This window comes from Opisthocomus hoazin, chromosome 23 (genome assembly GCF_030867145.1).
Source record: "Opisthocomus hoazin isolate bOpiHoa1 chromosome 23, bOpiHoa1.hap1, whole genome shotgun sequence".
NCBI lineage: Eukaryota > Metazoa > Chordata > Aves > Opisthocomiformes > Opisthocomidae > Opisthocomus > Opisthocomus hoazin.
In genome coordinates, this window is record NC_134436.1 from 10,640,779 (window position 1) to 10,663,437 (window position 22,659).

Sequence of the window (22,659 nt, forward strand, 5' to 3'; positions counted from 1 at the left end):
ACCTGTTGATTTAAAAGTATAGTGTCAACACCAGTAAAACCTGTCAAATGGTTCATCCCATACTTCTCACTTCTTACTCAAGTAACCCTTTTGAAGTCAAGGAAATTATGCAACTGATAGAAACGAAGAATAATAGTCAGTTGTAAGTATGTTTGAAATTTCAGGATAAAATATACTAGAAGATACTGTGGGCTTCAGTACTATGAAAAGGCAATTTCTACCTCAATCTAGATACTTACATTTTTTCTGCCTATTTCTAAATAATGTATTATGTAAACATGAACCTTAGCCAAGTGCTCAGATGACTGCAGAAACTGTCCTCAGTCTTATAGAGGTATCACAGTGCTTATTTGTAGAAAATGCTTCTCTGCAGCGCTTTTCCTGTTCTTCTCACTGGTTTTCCAGTTCTTCTCACTCAGGTGGCATCCCAGTGTGCTAGGTCAGACATAACAACAGGACAGAGCTTTTCATTTCTTCTCTCTTTCTTCCTGTGATTCTCCTTCTTATAAGCTCACCTTAAGAGCTTCCTGTTCACAAACTTCCTACAGAAAAGGAGAAATCAAAAGAAGTGAGAAATGATCAGTCTCTTCATCTCAGTCGCTTACCTCTTCTGCCTTGCGTGATGCAAGAAATCATGCAGATGAGCGAATGCGCATGGGTACCACGTGCTGCAGTAACCCAACACTTAGCACATGTCCTGAAGCCAAAGTCGTAGTCAGCAGGAAACTATACAAGTTAATTGGACTTGGATGAATTTTCAGATAGATGACAAAGGCCACAAAGGTCAAAAATGCACACTGAAACTGTGCTCTTTGACATGGGAAGGCCAGTGCCATGCTGGAGTCCTTGTCACTATCAATAGGAGAATGGATCAATAAGAACATTATGGGAATGATTTTTTTTTTTTTAAAAAGTAGATTGGGCCACAGCAATGATCCGAGGGCTGGCACAGCTCTGCTGTGAGGAGAGGCTGGGAGAGCTGGGGCTGGTCAGCCTGGAGAAGAGGAGGCTCCCGGGAGACCTTAGAGCAGCTGCCAGTGCCTGGAGGGGCTGTGAGGGAGCTGCAGAGGGGCTTGTGACAGGGGCCTGAAGTGATAGGACAAGGGGTGATGGCTTTAGACTGAAAGAGCAGAGATTTAGGTTAGGTATAAGGAAGAAATTCTTCACTCTGAGGGCGATGAGGCCCTGGCCCAAGCTGGCCAGAGAAGCTTGGTGCAGGGGTTCACTGGCAGGGTTCAAGGCCAGGTTGGACAGGGCTGGGAGCACCCTGGGCTGGTGGAAGGGGTCCCTGCCCATGGCAGGGAGGGTGGAACTGGGTGATCTGTAAGGTCCCTTCCAAGCCAAACCATTCTATGAGTCTATGGTTACCATAAGATTGCTACTCTGTCTCTCATTACAGAATAGTACAAAGTCAGGTGCCTCAGCTATTCCAGTGATTTTCTGTTTTGCCCATTCTTGCACAATAAGCAATTCGACGCATTGCTCTACCTAATCCTGTGTTCCTTTCTGACACAAACAGTCAAAGATGCTCTGTGTGCTGCTCTCTGGCCTCTCAGGCTTTGGCATTCGTTTCTAAACCCTTTCTTTCTCAGTAAGACGCTTCAGAAGGCGCTTAACAAAAAGCACAGCCTGACATGCTAAGAGCGACGTGTTGCTCCAGCGCTGACGTTGTCGGAAAGGAGAGAGCGGGGCTGAGGCTGCTCTCTTTTGTAGGATGGTCATCTTCAGTCTGTCTGCTTGCCCTAAGAGGATGCGTTTAAAACTGAAGAATTTGCCAAAACTTTGTGGAGATGTGTTGCATATTGCTTAAGAAATGGAAACTTGCAGCCTGTCCCTTTCACTGAAGGATGTGAAAATGTTTAGCAATTACTCACTGAAAACATAGGATGGAAATGTCGCAAATGCAAAAACATCTCCAGGAGATCCTGGAGGTATTTGATATTCCTCTGTTTCTTTTTAATTTCAGGGACAGCTGACCTACCACTGGTTTTAATGCCTGTGATGTGTCAGAACTGTATTGGTATCAGTTCCTGGTGGCTTCTTCATCTTCACTTTTCTGTGTGGCTGTGTTGCTTTGTTTCCTCCTTGTTTACATCCTAAACTGAGTTTTTCCTGAAGCAATGAATTTATGCTATTCTCGAGTCACCAGAGTGATGCAAGCCCTGCTCTGCTTCAGTGTGTTGTACAGCACAGGTTGATTGAATGACACACTTCCTTGGGGAAGCACTAACACTGTGTTTCAACTTCATTTAAGGAAAATCTTTTATTTTTCACATTCTTTTTTCAAAAACAAGTTGTTCTGTGAAATGAAACCTGGTTTTCAATGCCTTTGTGACCCAGTCTTTGTGTCTGGCAGTCACATTCTCTGCTGGCTAACAAAATTAAAGCTTCTATTGAAACTTCTCCCTGTATCAGGCACTCCTAATGTCTGTTTTCAGCGCAGATCCTTTTGTGCTTGGGAAGGAGCGTTCGTGCGTTTCAGCCTTTGAAAAGAGAATTCTAGCATTTCCTCTCCTCCACCTGGCTACCTGTTTTAATAAATCAGGAGGAAGTTACTAGCTTTAGGGCTTACATTGCTGTAGTAAACTCGGATGAAAACAGCTGGCAGGATCGTACGGGGCCATCTCACAGAGACACACGGCGGCACTGTGACGGCATAAGCCTTGTTGGCTTAGGGAAGTGGGTAAGAAATGCTTTTCAGAGGGAGGAAAATTTGTAATGCCTGGTCTGTCAGCCGTCAACGGAGAATTTATCCACACAATGCTATTAATACCAGCCAAAGGGGAAAAGAGAAGCTTTATGTTAAAATATGGAGTTGAGAAGTGGCAGCAAATCTTTAAAACTATGATTTCACATATTGAAGTTCTTTGGAGCTGTATCTGTTGTGTGGGTGGACTCAGTCTCCAGAGAAGTCTGTGAGCAGGAATCCTGGAGGTGCAAGTCTCTCTCCCCGAGTCCTACAGTGCCGTGGTTCGTACAGATGAGTACTTCTGAAAGTGCTTTGTAGGAAAAAGGAATTGCTTTAAAGAGAGAAAACTGCATGAGCTGTATATAAATGGTTGTGCATAGAAAGAGAAATGGGTGCATCTGGAGTGTTTGGGGACTTAGTTTTGGTTCTGAAAAGATCTGGATGCTGGTTTAAATCTTGAGCAGCCTTTGGGGGATCTCAGAGAAGCAGCCTTTGCTTTCCCTTGTGCGGTCAGCAGAAGAAGGAGAAAGAGGGAAAAAAGCAAAGGAATAATACAGAGAAGTCTGGCTCTGAAAGGTTGACTTTTCTTGTGTGTCTTCCTTTTAGGTAGTTTTCTTAGGTGGCATAATTGTTTTTATTTGCATTATAAAAGCAGAAAAACAGAGTTACATGGTAAACCAGCAGCAGAGTTGGGGAGAAAAAAACGATCTGGTTTGCCTAATGTCCTATCCATTAGCTATTGCTATGCGCACAGTATCTGACTACCATCTGCTGTTAAATGTAAGAAAACAAGCGATAAAAGGAGTGACATGTTATAAATTGCTAATAGAATTTTGCTGTAATTTGGAGACTTTTAGAAAGCAGAAGTCTGAAATTGAAGACAGATCATTTGACAGGAAGAGAACCCAAACACATTTTTTTTTCCCTCAATAAAATCCTAAATGTTCTATGTGAAAATACCACCGTGCTTCCCTAGTGCAGCTGCTTTTCAAATGCGTAAAGTTCCCTTTCGGTCCCAAGAACCACTTCCATCGTGTATTGCCTCCCCTTACCGAGAGTGCAGATCTCTTAATAAAACAACCATTGCAGATGTGTTAGAGCAGATCTCTTAATAAAACAACCATTGCAGATGTGTTAGAGCAAACATTAACTATATACTTTTTTGCTCCTCGGTCTATTTTCTCACTGTCATTGTTACTGTCTCCAATTTATGCTGCTAAAATTATATTTAAATTTTTCTTGCACTAGTAGTATAGAGTTTCAGAAGTGGTCTTTAAGACCATTAAAAATACTCAAGCAATGAATTAGTCATAATGTCCTAAGGAACAAGAAAAAGACAAATTATTAGACCAAGAACAAGCAAAAGACTAATTATTAGAAAGTTGGGGACTTTTCAGAGGGAACAACAACAAATCAATTATGATATCAGCATGAAAGCAGGAGACGGCCTGCTCTTCCAGGGTGTCGGCTCTGTGAACCAACTAGTTGCAACTACAGAGTATTTTTTGGTCATTCATTCAAAAAAGCCTATGAAGGCACCAACTAATGAGCTGTTCTGTGGGTTTTTTTAAGTAAAAAGCCTAAATAATCCTTTGCTAATACCTTTGAGGCTCTAGAACAATTCCAAATTTACTTGGTTTTTAAGTATTTCAGATTTAGTTCATCTAAGCATTCATGAAGGACTTTTCAATCCTTAAATAATTTGTGAGTAGTTATAAAATGTTGTTAAATGATCCAGTTGTAAGGGGAAGAGGAAATATTAAAAATTCATTAGTAGATAATTCTAGGAGTAATGTTTTTTTTTTTTTTTTTAAAGAAAGGGACGGCGAGTTAGTGAAGTTGTGGTTCCAGTAACCATTGCAGTGGTTTTGAGTTGTGTGCTGTGTACATTCCAGACCCATATGAAAACCATTTCCATGTTGACACAGCTGTTGTCCAACTCCGTACCCGCTGTTTTGCCTCAAGTTGTTTTGGAGAAAAGAGAAGGTAGCATTCATGAAGGACAGATAAAATGCAGTGAACTGTGCCACCCTTCAGAAAGCCAACAGCAGCCACAGTCGGTGCGCAGCTGGCGTCTGGCGGCTGCGGGGAGCGTTGGCTGCTTACAGCTCTGGGTTATAAAGCTCTGAAGGAATGAACTGCTGCTGGTGGGAGATGGAGGAAGCTCTTCACGTGGGCTGGAAGAGCTGCTGAATCGAAAAATACCCTTATAGCCTGTCCCAGCATTGCATCCTCCCAATCCAGGGTGAACTTCTAGCAATTCCCCAAACTTTTTATCCGTAACCTTTGCTAATCCAGAGCTTGCTCAAACTGAGGTAAACTCACACTCTTGTGGTCATCCATAGCCAGCCTTCGCGGGCACCAAGGCAGAATGTGCTAAACTGCATCAGCCGGTAAAATGGACGATAGTGTGCGCCTAGGAGCTATGAAGAATAAAAACTTTGAGTTGCTGGCGTGGTCAGTGGAAACAGCAGTGCCTCCCAGCACGGTTCAGAGCCATGTCTCTACAAAGAACAGTGGTGAAAGTGAAGAGTTTGTTCTGCTGTGTTGATGTCTGCCCTACACTGTTCAGAGCCCGGGGAAAGTCCACTGCCAAAGGGTCAGCCAGAGGCAGTGACAGGGGCAGAGAGTGGAGGACAAAGGACGAGGTGAAACGGAGCTGGGAAGCGGGCAGGACCCAGACGGGCTGTTCGGCTCCTGCTGGCTGGCAGGAATTGTAGCTGAAAGTTCAGCAGCATCGGTCTTGCCGCAGTTTCACAGTTACTCCTCGCAGGGCCTCCCGCTGACCCCGCGAAGAAGAGCTTCCCCCTGCCTGGTTCCGTAGCTGCCTTTCACGCCCTCAGTGATGGGCTGACTCTCACGTATATAGTGCACAGCTGAACATTTACAGATTAGAAAGATGTAGTGGGTTTTCCTCCTTTCCTCTCAAATGTGGCGGAATGACTGTATTTTTCACAAAATCCCTCCAAGGTTCTCTGGCAGAGAGGTAACGTTTTCTAGCCAGCACCTCCACTGCTGATCGTCTATTTCTCCAATAATTCTAGCGAAGAACACTTGCAATGTCTGTTAGACACCGCTGCAGCCAAGTGAAATAACTCTTCCCATTTGGCCAGCAGGAATATTTTACTCGTGTTCTAGCAGTCTGTGGTTTTGCAGCCTGGTGACATATTGCAGGGGTCAGCATGAGGAAAAACAGACGTAAGTCTTTCACATTTACCATTATGCTGGTGCTCAGTTTTTAGCAATCTCTTCTTGAGAAACCCATTGCACTTGGCAGCTCGGGTGATTCACTCCGTGGTGTGAACGGAAACGGTCACCGCATCACCCCTGCGCTTTGGAATTGCTTTGGAGCGCCTATTGTTTGATTATATTTTTATACAGGGTTTGCAGAGTTATTTGTAATCATAGCGCTGGACGCTACAGGGTGACAATTTGCATCTAGAATCTCGCTCTCTGGGAGCAGAGAGAGTGTTTTGAAAAACAAAATGCCGTGGTTGCATGTAGTCACTAGTGTTAAAGGGAGGTGGTGGTTTCTTCTCTAGCAGACCTCCTGTATCAGGTGGCCTCGAGCACTGTGGTTTTAACAAGATTTCCATTAGTTGCCTTCTGCCTTTAAAACTGTAAACCAGACGAGTTTGCATTGTTTCTCTCCAGTTTTTCTCCGTTTATTTGGGTATGCTTTTTCTACCTTTGTTTGAACATTTTGACAAGATGCATTTCCTTTTAAATTTTAAAGTTCCCCAAAGGAGCAAGTTGGCTTTTATTTTCAGCCGATTAAAAAATCCTCAGTGGAAGAGCAAAGAATATAAAACAATAATATGGCCCTGTAATGGCCCAGAATCGAGTGTCGCTGTCCCAGAGACGGTGCCCTTGGGGCGGCGTTGGTGGCAGGCGCTGCTGGCCCCCGCGAGACTCCTGCCTAGGAGGGGTGTCCTCTCTGCCGGCCCCGCTGCGCGGAGCTCCTCCGAGCCGGATACGCCGACCTGCACGGCCGTGGTCACCAGGGGAAATCGGGGATCTGAGCGTAGGCTTGTTAGCAGCTACAAAGAAAGGTACTGGAGAGAAGGTTCACCAGTGATTGCTAGCGATTGCTGGAAGTGTTCGATATAGAAAACACCTTAAAAAACAAAGATCTGTTTGTGCAAGGTCGAATAGAATTTTTTGTTAACAGAAGTGATAACTACTGGAATCTTCCTGGGTTCACGCTAAGAAAAAAAGCAGCATATGAAATAAATATATGACTTTTTCCATTTTTGTGTTTTTGAGTTGAACATCTAGAAATTTAACTAGATATTTTGGTTCTGAATGAACAAGTCCTGCCTGCGCTTTCTCTTGGTTTCATTGGATGCTTCCAAGACACAGTCTGCACCCCTGTACGTGCCATATCGTACTCAACACTATGTGGTCGGTCGGTTGCTGTTGGTCCTCCAGGTCCTGCTCTGAGGCCACTTCTGTTCGCTGGAAGGCCTTGATCGCTTAAGCTGTTATGTCTTCTCTTGGCTTTCATTGTTATTCGTTATTATTTTATATCTACAGCACCAGAAATAAGTGTAAAACTTACCAGGCAAATACAAGAAGGAGCTACAGCTAAGGCATCTTGCCCTAAAATCAGATGCAACTTGAAAAATGAGTAATAGAAACGGTAGGGGAAACAAAGGAAGGGTCTCACAACCACGAGTGTGAATCCTCAGAGGAACTGCCTGCACTGTGTGGTGATAAAATAACATAAAAATACAGACTGTGTATATATGCTGTGGTGACTTCTTTTTGTCAAATGAGCTCACCCACCCACCCACCTCAGAATTTTCTGTTTTCTTGTCTAAGTTAACCAAAACCCCTGACACGCCATTCAAGAGCATTCCCACATCAGCTTTTATTTTAGGTCAAATATCATATGTTAATTTGTAATGAAGTTGTGTACCGGTGAACAGCTCTCGGTTTGTTATGAGCGTCGTTACGGGGTTCGTTACAGCCGGGGGCTTGGTGCAGTGTACTGAGTGTGCGTGGTCATTAGCAGCTGAAAGATAACCCCTTGATAAGGATGCTGTGTTACTGAGAGTGGTGAACGCCTACGTGATTCACATCGAGACATGGCAGTGTCCTGCCTCTAGACCTGCATGCTATGTGGAAGTAGATCCTTGCAAGCAGAAGAACCCAACCCTTTTCCTTCTGCTGTTGATTTATGCGTTTGTAACCGTTATGTGCCTTACCTCTGAAACCAGCGTATGCTAATTCACTGGAGAAAACATTCTCAAATCTGTTGTTGTAAAAATTTAGGGAGTTTGCTGATAATTTCAAATCATGCAGTCAGAGAGCGGATCCCCTTCTCACGCAGGAATGGGATGTGGTTCTAGCTGTTGGGGAAGGGTAATGTAATCTAGCTTTAACACTGAAGTGTATTTCCAAAGAACATAAAACTAAATTATAAGCTCCCTTACAGTTTATGGGAATGACAATACGTGACAGGCAGGATCAAGCAAAACACTGAAACAGCAAGACAAAGATATTAGGAACCCAAAGAAATGTTAACAGCAAACCATTCATTAACAATTCTTCTTGTCAGCTGCTATCAGTGTGCCATTTAATTCACCCACTATTTTTCTGTACGGCGTTTGGAAGGTCTACACTGACAGATAATTCTAGACTAATCTCATAGACTTGTCTCTTCATAGAACTAATTATCTCGACAATAAGACAGGGCAGATTTAGCTGGACTCCTGCATTAGATTAACCAGAGACTTTGGGGACTGACAGCAGTATTTGTGAGGTGGAGGAAGAGCTAGCCTGGCCAAGCGCTATGCCAAAAGGGAAACCCGAGGCTGAGCTACTGGAGCGCTCTGGGAGTCGGGGTGGGTGCTGTCTCGCCGTGTTTCTGTTTGCCAGGGTGCTAGCAGACGGAGGCGTGCTGTCCCGAGGGGTGGCGAGGGCACGCGCGGCTGGGGCACGGCCACCCCGCGAGGGGCCCTGCCGGAGCCGTCACACGCGGCCAGTGCTGCCGGACGTTCACCTGCTTCACCAGGTAGAAGGTAGAAACACACGGTATTTCGTGTCACCAGCTGGGAAGGCAAGCGAAGCCCAGTCACTCTGAGCAGTTTCATACTCAACGGGGGTTTTGTTAGTCCTGTAATAAACTAGTTGAAGAGATATAACTGCCAGATTCTCCAATACTTCTAAACAATCAGGCAGGAGTAATTGGTAAAGTTAGAGATGACTGTAAACTATTTGGTGTCCATAATCATATGTTGCTTATCCTGGAGAAATTTATCAGCCAGAATAAATGTTTTCTTGTGATAGAAAAATTATGATGTTAAAAATCTAAATATGAATATAAAAATCTGTTTACCTCAAAAATGTCTCTGGTTGCAGAGTGGATTTTCATTCATCCTCTCTGTCCCATGGGTTTTGATGCGTATACAAATTTATTTATCAGCTTTCTGGTTTTGCTTTGTGTTAACATATACGAGAGAGTAATTTAGTGTTGTTTAGTCCAGAGTCTGATATCAAGCAGACCAAAAAAGAAGAGAAGACGAAGAATGAGGAGGAGAATAAGGGAAAGAGATTGGTTACGTTAACCAGAAATAACCAAAATAAGAAATAGCACTGTATTGCATGCATAATCAGATGGCATATAGTAACCAGTGAAGTTTTTCTTTTTTGTGTTTTAAACCCCTTTGTGATATTGTTTTAGATTTGGGTTTGTTTTTGGTTTTTTTCCTGGTTCCACACCAGTGTATGTGTGGATGAAATAATCACATGTTCATGTATGAAGTATATGAATGACAGAAGGGTATTGGTGAAGTCAGTTCATCTCCCAGGACCTCCTAGTTAATTTCTGATTCCTTGAATTTTCTAGCACCAGACACTTTTTCCTTTCCCAGTTCATTCTTCTCTTAATTTATACCACCAGGGGCAGATCCATCTGTCATTCTGTTCAAACATATAAAACTCAGATGCATTTCCCATGTTGAAATTCTGAGGCTGTCTGTTCAATTTTAATATGTAACTTAACCAAGGGGTTTAGAGTACGGAGTCTATACCCTATGCAGCGTCCTATGTAAAATATAGCTCACTGAGCTGAAAACTGAGAAGCAAATCCATAGTTGTTCCTCTATCTTCACCTCACATATTTCAGCTAATCTGATCAGCCTTCAGTTCAATTTCCAGCAATAAAGCTTTCTGTATGTGCTTGTACTTACTAATGCTGTTTTTTACATCAAAATGCCAGTCTGCCATATCTTGATGAATCTGTTGAGGTTATTTATATTCATTTGCAGCACCATTTTGGGTCTGACTAGGTTGGCTTAATTTTCTTCTGGCATATATTTTGAAATTTAGAAGTCATTTGTTCGTTAGCAAGCTTTGCAAATGATTTCAGTACTGTGCGGTTCTTACTTGAGAACAGCATGCATGGAAGTAGACTAGAATAAAAGGTTAAAATATGCACATCATGTGGTTTTAACCATACAGTGAATTCAGGTCATCTGCTTTTAATATTGGAAATCAATGCTTAGCATTTACTCTTGAAAAGGATTAATGTACTGTCCTGAAGAAAGATCTGGAGACTTCTAACACGTTCTGGAAATTTAATAGCGCTTACTTTTAAGGCTGTTTTCCAGGTAATGTAGCATTGATCTTTAAGCCATAGAACAACTCTATTTGTATTTTATAACCCTCCAAACGTCTAGCTCACGTGACTGAAAAATCTAGTTGAAGATGACCCTGCTTACTGCAGGGGGGGTGGACTAGATGACCTTTAAAGGTCGTTTCCAACCCCAACTCTTCTGTGATTCTGTGATTTAACTGTACATGTGCACGTTGGCATGCTCAGAGGCAGAGGTGTCTTCTTTCCTGTTGACTGTTGGTGTTAAGGAAACCAGAGCTTATTGCAATCCTGTTATGGGGCTAAAAAGGCATTTCTGAGGGCTGGCAGTCTGGGTATGCTTTTAAGAATTCATCAGTTTGCGTTTTTTGGACATGTTGGAGCTCATGCATGGAAGTGAATTTATGCAGCTAGATAAAGAGAGGTCAAGCAGAACATTAAGATATGCTTTTAAAAGCAGCTTTAAACTATAAAAAGAAAGGGATGAGAAAGAGAAATCACTTCTGGGGGCAAAAAAGGAGGGGAGGGGAGCTGTTTTGAAAAAGGCAGCCTCATCCTTGAAAGGAGCTTTGCTTCTGCAGAGCATGTTGTAGTCTTCCGTGGACATTGCTCTTTTCCTCGGACTGGGTGGTGGCTGTGCTGGCTTTGGCGCTTTCTCTCGGCGTTACTCTTTGGCACATACATTTTTCATCTGTGTCTGAAGCTACGGGATCATTAACTGTGAGCTGCAGATAGATTAGAGTAAGTAACATCAGTCAGATGTGACTGGTAGATGGTGTTCCTCCCAGGGAGACACCTTCTAAACTAAGAGATGTTTCATAGAAATGTTTCATTTTTTCATAAAAGTGAGAAATATAACAAAAAAAATCAATCTGTTTAGTTTTGGCAGGGTTTTATATGAAGAAAAACTATACTTAAAATACCCACTATTAAGTAAAATCAGAGAGTTTTCAGGAGAGTTTAAGTCTTCCTGAAAGATAAAATAAATATATAGTTGGACATGACAATTAGGGAGAAAACCACTAAAAACCGCAAACGAGCATTTAATTGTCATTGCACTGCAAGTTTGACCTTCTGGGGGAATGGTCTCTTAAGCATTTGACATGGCAGACATAAAATGAACGAAAATGTTTTAAAATTCCTTTGTCAGCTCTGAAAACAGGAGAGTTTTGTTGGTAGTGGTTGTTCCGGGGGTGAAGCCGGCTTCATGAAGCGTGAAGTTTATGATTCTCCTGGTAATCAGGGATAGATGGCCGTTCACCTATTACTTCATTGAAGAGCTGCTTCTCAGCTGTTACAAAAATTATTTTAAAGGCCGGCAGATCCTTGGGTTGCACTGTTTGATGAAGAGGTTACTAGTGTCAGTATTAATTTAATGATAAACTCCTGATGAGTTTATGAATTTATTCATGAATTTCTGCTACGTGACAACAGTAGGATAATGGAGGCTATATGTATTATACATAATTTCTTTTACTATCTATTCTTAATCCTCTGAAAAGTCCTGCAAAGCAAAAAGAGCTATACAGCTACAAAGCAACTAGTGCTTCCCAAAAATATCAGGGGTTTTAATCCACTAGTGATATATATGCTTAATTTGGGTTTAGCCTAAACAAATTCTTTAAAATTTCTGGAAAAAACCCCAACCTCTCTCAGCCTGTTGTTGCAGTATCCTTCCCAGCTTAGCTCCGGTGGGCCCTAACGAAGTCCCAGCGATCCAGTACTCCCTCTCAGGCTCAGCAAAATTCCCCCACGCCTTTGGAATGAAGCAGTGTTCAGCAGAGAGCTGGAAGCAGCGGCAGGCATTTTTCAACAATACATCATTTTGTCACAAATATTTCCGGTTTCCCGTTTGCTTCCTGCTGCCGGCACGCTTCTGCGGTGCGGAAAGCTCGTAGCCCATCTCTGGGTGTTAATTCCCGTGAGCAGTTGCTTTCTTGTTCGCTGCTCTCGTGGCTACATAAAGAACTTCACTTAATCCTTCACCCGCATCTGAGAGAGGGGGGTACCCCCTCGACTTCAGCACCGCGTGCGTCTGCCTTGCGCCAAACTCGCTCTGCGGCACCTGCTGTGAGCACCTTCCACCCTAACGGAGGAGCAGGCCTGGGAGACCAGAAAAAATGCTCTAGTAAAGTTTTGCACTTAGTGCCACAGTCTTGCCAGTACTTCCATGAGTTTACCGCTATATCCATATTATATTGGAAAACTGTTTTAGCAGAATTACAGTTTTCTGTTGGCAAAAAGTTACTTTGACGAGAAAACTGATGGTAACTTCAAGCAGACTAAGTTAAATTAGCGAAAGGACTTCTGCTGCAAAAGAGCGACAGAAACATTAATAGCAGGGATTGCTGGTGACTGGATTATTGATAGCAGAGATCTGGTGACTCCGTTAGGAGCATCAAGTCATTTTTTGGCCTGCTATGTCACTAGAATTTTCTGAAGTGGAGCATAGCACTGGCATTATACACCATATTTCTATAATGATGATATACACCTGCTCCAGTATAAGCAAAGTTTTGCTTAGTTCAAGGAAATCCTTAGAAAACCGAGTATGCATGGCTCTGCTTTTTGGTGATATTTAATTTGTGGGGGATAACTTGGAGCCTCACAGTACAAACTGAGCTCACAGTGTGTAAGCGTTCAGATTCTGGGTGACCTCCGTTTGCAGATGTAATCATTCACTGACTTGTCTTATTAATTTTTTTCCCTGGGTATGGCAGCGTAGTGGACGATCTTAGACGTAGATGTGAACGGGCAATGTAACCTGCTGCTGTGGAGACTCGTGGTGTTTGCTGAACATGGAACAAACCCTCACGGGTTTCTCTGTTTCAAAATACCACTTTCTATTCCTGTCTGTTGCAGTGTCTGCAAACTGATAAGTGGAAAATGTTCCATTAAAAATGACTTGTAAAATGACCCACTGTTTCTCTTTTCCCCATGTTGAGACCCTGAATTTCAGTTTCACAGGAGTCAGTGACTTTTTGAAGCTTGTTGCCCCTCTCTGCCTGGCCCTGGCATCCCAGCCCTGGTGGACGTCAGGGCTCTAGACTTCTGCCCATTGAAAGACCTTTGTGAGAACAAGAATTAGACGCAAGTATTGTTTATAAAATGTTCCTAGTTTTCAAAATGCTCTACCAGCAGGCACAACAGTGTTCGTGACAGACGTAGGCCCTTTGCTGTGCCCCTTCCCTCCCGCGCGGGGCCCGTTCTTGCTTCTAGCAAGTCAAAACTAGGACATTGGCAGAGGTGTCTGTGGTCAGGGTCCTTTCTCTGCCCTATCTTCTCTTTTCCTACAATAAATAGGTAGGAAAAAAGCAATAAGAAAACACAGAAATGTTTCTTTTCTGTTTCTGGTAAGTGTTTCTGAGATCCTCAGAGCAGTAGAACAACAACTGGTGCCTGTAAGCTACATATTGCTGAAAAAAATCTTCTGTTTCCTCTCTTAAACCTCAAGTTACCTTAGGCTCCTCTACTACGAGTTAACTGTGCAGACAGAGAAATGAAGCATCTTTTATGTCATGAATTAGTGGGCTGGTAGGAGAAAAAACACATTACTCTCACTTTTTTGGAAATGCACAGAAGATATGAAATGCTTTTATCTGTGCATGAAATGTGTAAAATAAATAAAACCAGGCCCTATTACAAAATGGCTTAACACACATGGGAACGTTCGTCTTTCTCTGCACCAGTCAGCCGTTGGTGTAGAAGACTTTGTTGTTGTTGCACAAATATTCAGACCTAACCAAGTTGCTAAAAATTCTGTTAGAAGAACTACTCAACAAAAGATTCCTGCGTGGTGAGCCATGAGAACACTTTCACGTCTCTGAGATCAGTGAGCACCACTTAGGTGCTCTTCATGTGCTAGGCTGTGCTGACAGATAAAGTTTGAGGTGTTAAAACATCTTAGTGTTACTGATGAGTCTGTGTTATCTAGTCGAGACAAAGTTGCTAGGCCTGGGCTCTGTGATTTACATCGTCCTCTGTACTTAGAATTTTAGTTTAAATATTTGACAGGTTTTAAATGGTCTGGTTTTTAGCGAGCAGCAATTGTTATATCTTGGCATGGCGACATTCATATGCGTGTAGCACTGCCTTTGCTGCCCTGTCTGTGTGTGGCTTGCACACAGCCGACAGCTTCTGTCACGGGCTGCTGTTGGTGAACAACTCGGAAAGGCAGAGGAGGAGATTATGTTGATGACGTGCAATTAAAAGTAAAAACCAGTACCATTTATATATCTCCAAGAGCTGCCTCCTACAATTAAGAGTGTGTATGAGATCTACAGCAGCTACGTCTTGAGACTTCTCAGAGCATTTTGCATACGTTTGCTGACAGTTTATGCATTTTCCAAGACATAAAAACAGTGAACATTGACTCTTTAGCATAACAGACATTTAGCAGACGCATATTTTTTCTACAGATTTGTTTTCTGCAATCCAGTCTATTTTGGGGTTGATGTATGAAGCATTTAGGAAGACAGATTATTTTTTAAGAATTTTACTCTCTCAACAATGCCAAAAAGAGAAGAAAGTCTCTTCTTTCCACAAATAAGCTGAAGACATATGTCATCAATACCATAAAGAGAATAAGTGAACTCAGAACGTCGTTCATCATTGCTGTTTTGTTTTATTTACCTAAAATACTAATTTAGAACCTGTAGATTAAAGAGGTTTTTTACAAGTATTTTCTGGTCTAATATTTTAGGAGATTTTTGGGTAGGCTATTAGAATTCAGGTTTCAAAACATTTTTATTTAATTCTGCTTTTCACATATTTTTAGCAAGTACAAAATGTGTTCTGGCCTAAAGTGGTTTTTTTTTCTGGGTTTTTTTTGTTCGATTTTGAGTCTCTTGAAATACTTTGATCAAACTTCTTTAGCTGTTTCTGAGTTTTGAGAAGGATAACACATTTTATTTCTTTAGAGGATTCTTTCCCAATTTTTTCTCTTTTGCTTCGATGACTCCTGAATGCTTAAATGTCACTGGAACCGCTGGTCCAGCCATTGCTGGATAAAGCTGAGAGTACTTGTAACTGGCTCTACACTTGCTGTGGCTTTGGCCAAGAAAGCAAGTTTGCCTCCGAGAACTTAGTGCTTTTGAAATGTGAGTTTGTTAAGGCTCTGCTTCCTTTTTTCAGGGGCACATGTTAAGCGAATGCTTTATCTTGTGATAAAGAAGTTTTAAGAACAGTATGGGGAATTTCCGCCATCCTCTTAGGGCTCTTTGGTCATGCAGGGGGTGGAGGGAGATCTTGGATGAGAAATACAGGGTAGTCAGGGCCACACAAAGTTCTGAATTTTCTCTGAGAAACGAGGTCTGAGCTGTATATGGGTTGCACAAGTGGAACAAGGGGGTTTTCTTCATGGCTGGCACAGAGTGCTGTGATTGAGAATATGGCAGAAACTATGAATTTACAAGCAGGTCTGCTGGAATGAATGTCTGGTGTTGGTAGCTTGTCCTTTACCAGGTACGGTACTGAGGTTTATTCCAGCTATCATTGTTTTGTTTGGTTGGAGGTTTTTGCCCCTTTGCTTTCAAGTATGTTGTGCTCTTTAATGTATCTTACAGCTTCTACGTGGTATCTTCTCTAAGGTGGCTTAAGTGCTTCGGCTGCGTTAAGGCCCGGATTTGGATCTCTCTCACATTTCAGTAAATGAGTTCCGGAAAAGTACATGGAATAATACCATGAAAATAGTTACAGAAAGCAAAATCAGCACTAATCAGCTAAGGTGTATTAAAAGATTATGGGTCAGTACTCCAAGTGTGGATCATTTCACATCATCAGCATTTCACTGAAGATAATGAATCTCCTGTGAGTTGGACTGGCTGAAGATTTGGCCCTAGGTCTCACAAAAATTTGATATATGCGTGTTCTGCCTGAAGAATTTACACTGCTTTGAAGCTTTATAGTGTGAGGGATTTTTAGGTGGTTTGTCAGTAAGTACTTTTTCACCATGAATATCCACAGTGGTTTGAAAGTTCAAGACTTCTGCAAGCACCTAAACTTGCTTTAATAAGCTCCACATTTTGGAAAATTCTTTTACTTACTTTAAAAAAAATATTTGCTCTTCTTTTTTGAAAACTGGAGAACGTGAATGAGAGAAAACTTGTCTCATAATTGTCAAGATTATGACAATCTTGGCATGTCTCAAGTCCAGTCAGGCGGTTAACAAGTCAAGGTTTCAATAGCTGTGGTAGTCTGGCAATATCACACAATATTCTTCTCTTTTCCTCCTTTTCTTGTCAGTTGTGACACTGTAATGTGAAATATACTATGCAGGTCAAGCTATACAAAATTAAGTAGCATCTAATAGTGTCATTTGGTTAATAATTCCTTTATTCAGGAAAAAATATGGGAGAATTCTGTTAAACCTCATAATTTATTGATCTCATAGCCATAGTAGGATTTTAAATATTACTAGGCTATTCCCTGCGTGTATGTTTTAGGAAAGCATAGATTCACCAAATAGTTCATTTAAGTATATGTAATTTATTTTAATTAGACAAAGTCTTTTGTGAGTGTATTTTGAAAGACAATTTAGACCATATTTTATAACTGGCAAACCTGGACATAACCGGCTGTGTATCTTTAGTTGTCTCTGAATGTGACAGAAATCAATAGTCGCTTGCAGTGGGGCCAGTGCAAGGCTTTGAGAACGGGTGGGATCTGTTTCACGTTGGCAGCCTTTACTTTTATATTGATGTCATTTTCACTTGCAGCTTGATCTACTAGTCTGCTAAACCTCTGTGGAAAGTGTGAGCAGAAAAGAGGGGGAGGCAGCAGGAATTCCCTGCATCTTAGTCAGGAAACATTATTCACTGAGCCAGCCTCGACAGCTATAAAATCTTCTGAGATGGAGACGTAGACAAATGGTGGTCTGGGTGTTGTATACAGAATGGGATAAGGTAATGTCTCCTACTTCTACCCCTAGTGTTTATTAATGTGTTTTCTAGAGTGCAGCCTACTGAAGAGAATGTTTATAGACCAGAAAGGAAAGCAAATACAAACTAATGCATCCCAACAAATGAATCACAACAAGTATATTCAAATTATAGTGTACACACTACAACATAAGCAGAAGACTTGGCTCAGCCCCGTAGACACTGATGCATGGAATGTGTGCTTAATACTGAAGGGCAACTGGTTATACCCCTGCTTCCTTGTGCTGGAGGGAGGAGTGCCACCACGAAGCCCCAGCGTCCCACTCCTTGCAGGACGGGCTGCGTTCAAACTGTCCATATATTATACATGAAATCATAGCCAGAGAGGTGAACTACCCTCAGGGAGGTCTCCAGTGCTCTCTTTCAGACAAAATCCGTCATCTGATGTTGTCATTAGGTGGAATCACGGACCTGTGGGTTGTATCTTACTTGTGTTCTCCATTATGGCTAAATTTCTGATCACTGTCTTTATGGTAGCAGAGCTAGCTGAGTCATTTCATACAGATTTATTCCAGAGATGTTACGTTTGGGACTGAAGATTGAATATTGCCACAGAACAAAGTTCCTGCTTGCTCCTACCGTACCTAAATTAGAAAACACTTACTCCAGAGGACTGGCTATCACAGAGCAGTCTATAAAGCAGAACACTTGGTGCAGGGCTGTTAATGATAGCTGTACATACTTTATTTAAATCTTGTATGGAACCATTTTCTCGAGATAAAACTGAGGCTGGAATTTGAATCTCTTATCTGAAGAACTACTAGCGTTCGATTTTGAAACTAAAATCTGTAATACAATTGGTATCAGAAGGCTGTTTGCAATGAAATGTATGAAGCCATGTTTGGCAGAGAGTGTCGTGGAACAGCTCCCCCATTGTGTACAGAGAACAGATTTCTGCCATCTTGCTTGCTAGCCATTTCTGACAGTGAAATTAATATTAATGATTCTACTGTATTTAATAAAGTTTGTTCCTGATTGATTTTCCCTGCAAATTAATTTCTCTTTTAATTTAATTAATTTATAAAGATTTTACTTCATGGAAGTTAATTACAATTTTTTCCTTTTAGAGGGAAAAATTTTCAGAAGATAAATGTTATTATTTTAACAAGTGTAATGAGGGCACATAGCAGCTTGAAGATGAGTTTCTTTATCCTCTTCTGTAAGTGTTGTGGGCAAGCCTCTTTTATATGGTAATAATCCAAATTTGCCATCAGCTAAGGTATGAGTTATTAACATATCCAATAATTGTGCATACCCTGATCTGATATGTCATGCACAGCTAATGCAATAACGTCTGCAGTAGAGACAAATATCACTTCTTTCCTAGGCTAAGTGTTTGAGTTATTAAGGTCAACGATAAAACGTTTATGAGCACTAAGATAAGAAGTATAATCAGTCTGAATGTCAGGGGTGCAAACTCTATTAAATGTATTTCACAATACATTTTCTTCATGTGTAGGAGATACCCAGCAATGACATAAATACATTTCAGCAACAATACGAAATAAAGGTCTGAATATGTGAGTTTCTAGTCCCACAGAGGTCGAACGGAATTTTTAAAACAGTTTCAACCACTGATACAGAAAAGCTAAATTCACACTAAGGACACAAATGGTGACTTCATGGAAGACACATCTGTTTATCACAGGAATACCGTGGACCTATAAAACAACAGTATATTAATACAAATGACCTGGGCAGTTAATAAGAAAGTCCTTTGCAATTGTCCTAAAAAGTTCAGCTCGGGAGAAGGGCTACTGTGGAAAACAATCTTTTCCATTTCTGTATTACATGACTGCTGGCATCTTTTCAAACTATTTGCTCTTCTTCCCAATAATTATAGTACTAACAAAGACAAAATCAATAACTTAAAACTGGGAAACCTTGGAACTGGCAAAATCTTGGAACTGGTTGTTCTCTGCTTTACGCTAGTGCAAGTCAGGAGTAGCTGTTCTGCTGCTGCTGAGGCTGCACCGAATTTTCTGTAACTTCAGAACTGATTAGAACAACGCAGGAGCTTTTGTTGCTTCGTAAGGATAAATCTTCTGAAGTTATTTTGCCTGCCTACTTTTGCTGGCATATAGAAAGAGATACGGACAAAGAGAGAGAGAAAAAACGTAGCATTTAATAGCTGTTTTATACTACAGGTATTAAACTTCATTAACTCTGGTGATAACCATATTCCCACGTCTTTTCTGCAGTAACCTAGGACAGGTACATTGTGCCTTTGTCCCAGCTCAAGGACCAGCGAGCTATCAAAAGGCAGCTATATCAGGACAAATTCAAGTGTAAAGAGGGATGGTCAGAGTTTGTACCAGTAGAACTAACCTCAGCTGTGCGTGAGGGTGAGCTCCACAAATACAAATAATGGCTTTTCCTTGGGGTTTTCACTCATGTAGCTACCTGACTGACAAATTCAGAATGAGAAGCAAGACCTGTGGTCTCAATCAATGAAATGCAAGCTTTTGTTGAAGATTAGAATGTTGTGAACAATGACAATATCCCCTCAAAATGAATAGAACTCAGAACACAGAAGAGTTTATTTTAAAGAAAATGTAATGGTCTAGGTATTTCTAAAGGCATCTTTACTTTTCCTGAGACCTTGTATAACATGATCATTTTCTTCTTCCTTGAAAGACTGATTCTTCCCGGAATTTATAATACATCATGTCCTATTATTGTAGCTGCTACTTTTCTCCTTTTTTTCCTTTAACTGCAGAAAATGATACCTGCTTTGTAGTTGCATACTGCAAAAGGATTTTATTTTCTGCAGTACACAGCTGAAATAAATAGTCTTTCTGCCCCCAGTTTCACTATGCTGATGGCTCTATTCATGCTATAAAGGGTGATATCTAGGCAACTGCTGTTTACAATTACCTATTTACTTGGAAACCAAAATCTACTTATTTAGCAGAAAACAGCTTTCTTCTTTATGTACACACATTAGTTTATTTGTTAAACACAATGTGAAGGCTGCATTAGTGGCAGTAAAATTAAAGAGGATTTAGGACTTCGCCTTATCATAAGTCAAGGGAATGGATCGCTGCTAAGTTCCCAGATTCTGCTGGTATTTTGGAAGGGACTTCTTGCAGCATCAGCAGTTAGCGTATTCCCTCCAGCCGTGCTGCTTTTTTTTTTGTTCTTTTTAATTTTTTTTTTTAAAGATGCTTTTATATATCCAGGTAATGCTGTGGAAAGAGAAGAGGGAGAAGATGCTGTGTGCACAGACCCGGTGAGAGGGTGCGCAGTGACGGGCTGCTGCCCAGCTGCCAGACCGTGGGAGTTAGCAGGACCCAGCCCCCAGCCTAGACCCAGCAGAGCCCGCAGCCCTGTCCTCCCGACTCAAACGCAGAAAAACTCCCTCTCTTCAGCTCCCTGACCCGCACCTACAGGGAGCAAATCACCGAGTTTTCCCAGAAGTAGTTTTAAATATTTGGGAAACTGAGTGTTGAGGGCCACAACCCGGAGGTTGCTGCACAGCTGGCAGATGTTTCCTAAACATGGAAACAGACAATGATTTTCCTATGTAGATTGTCTGCATATTTATAAATTATGAGTAATCAGATAGATGATATGCTAAAATGTGTAGGAAGTAAAGGCAAGATAATCTACCTGCATAAATAAGCCCACTCGCTCAAAGAAGAAAGGCTGTGTTTGAAGAAAAATTCAGGCCCAAGCTAAAAAAGGGGCCCTGGGCGCTGTGATGCTGAGTTTTGTCGTAGGGCGAAATCGGGGCTTCGTGTTGTGCACGTTCCTGTTTCCCTACACAGCGGGTGGGAGACTCGCGATATGTGCCCCTGCCCCCTAAACCCAAACCCCAACCTATGGACTGGGGCACTGCCTAAAACCAGCACGGAGAACAGTTTAACGTGTTTTGGGGAGCTCGTTCCAGGGAGGAACTTGTTAGCTCCCCATCGAGGCTCTGGGTCCTCCGGTTCCCATCGCAGCCAGCCACGGGGAAAGGCTGGGTTCAAAGGTACGGCTCAAATCCATTCCTCACCCTGGCTGCGTGCTTACTCTGAGCTGCAAGGAGAAATTACTTTCTTGTTTGGGGCTGCTCTGTCGTTCTGAACTTTGGGGGCTGGTGAGCGTGACTGGGGAGAGGCTGTGAAACGACCTGGCAAAGGACAAGTGTTGGCCTAGGTCTTTCAATTAACTTCTCCGCTTTTCAAAACCAATCAAACCCTACTACTGTTGTCTTTGAAAGAAGGCTTGAAAAGGGAGCTTTAGGGAGACAGCCCTCCTCTCCACAGCGTTTATCAGGAGGCTATATTGGGATTCACTTCCTTCCTCTGTATCTATATTGAATATAGATTAAAATCTTTCTTTCTCAGAGAATATCTATAGCCAGGATGCACTTATCCTTAATGCACTTTAGGCATTATGAAAGAACCAGAGGGTGTAGTGACCTACAGGGTAGGAAGAACCCAGACTTGACAGATTCGGGCACCGACTTTCTTTGCAATAATGATGGCAGAATAAATTGCTGTAGTGCCACAAATCTCCGATACGTTCTATGCACTTCTTTTCTCATCACGATACTTCCTTACTCATGGTATGGTGTACATACTGCAGGGCTGGCCTTAAAAATGTGACAGCGAGTCTCTCAAGTCAGGCACCACGCACGAGCTGCTGTCACTCGCTCAGCAGCGCCTGCTCCCACTCCTGGAGCTGTACCGCGACTTCGCCCCCCTCCAGATCCAGCCTGGCAGAGCGTGTGGCCGGGCTGGCCTGTGAATGAAGCTGAAAAAGCGATAACGCGCTGCAGCTGGTGGCTTGCCACTTAGCAGACATAATTCAAACTAAAGAACGTCACTAAAATTTACATTCCTCCCACACATCTGATCCAAGGTGCAAAGTTCCTTTCAGGCAAGGAGAAGCCGCCTCAGAGATCTGCATTTAAGCCTTGAATGATGCTGGTGCAGAACAGGAGAAGGCAGAGACCAAATATGCAGATGCCCCAGAGGCGGCTATGGGAAGACATTTGAGAACCAACAGGACCTCTCTTATTTATTCTCCAGTCACAGGGCAAAGTGGGCAGGTTATCAGCATGACTAAAACCTAACCGCAGGATTCTGCTCAGATCAGAGGGACCAGGAGAGAGCAGCTGATCAGGGAGTGTCAGGACCCAGAGGAGATCTGGGGTTATCGTGTCCGTGGAGGAGGCTGAAGACCTCACAGGCTCACTTCTTTGTTTATTGATGGGGCAAGAGGAGAGGCCAGCGAAGACTCTCTGTTTCCCGTGCAAATTAATGCCTTGATTGTCAAGAGGACTAAGAGGCAGAGGGCTGAGAAGCCTCATGAAAAATTTAGTGCAGTTGATCCCGTGGGCTTTCATCTGCTGATCTGACACACAGGACTCTTTCTAGAGGAGGGGAAAATCTTTCAAAGAAAAGAAATGCAGGAGACAGAAAACAAGAGCAGACAAAATT

At 42.2% G+C, this 22,659-nt stretch overlaps 1 long non-coding RNA gene across 2 annotated transcripts in view; it reads left to right on the forward strand.

The window, feature by feature from the left end:
* The window catches only part of LOC142364019 (uncharacterized), a 303,513-nt gene that overhangs the window by 253,458 nt on the left and 27,396 nt on the right, over positions 1 to 22,659 (forward strand). The window lies entirely within an intron of this gene.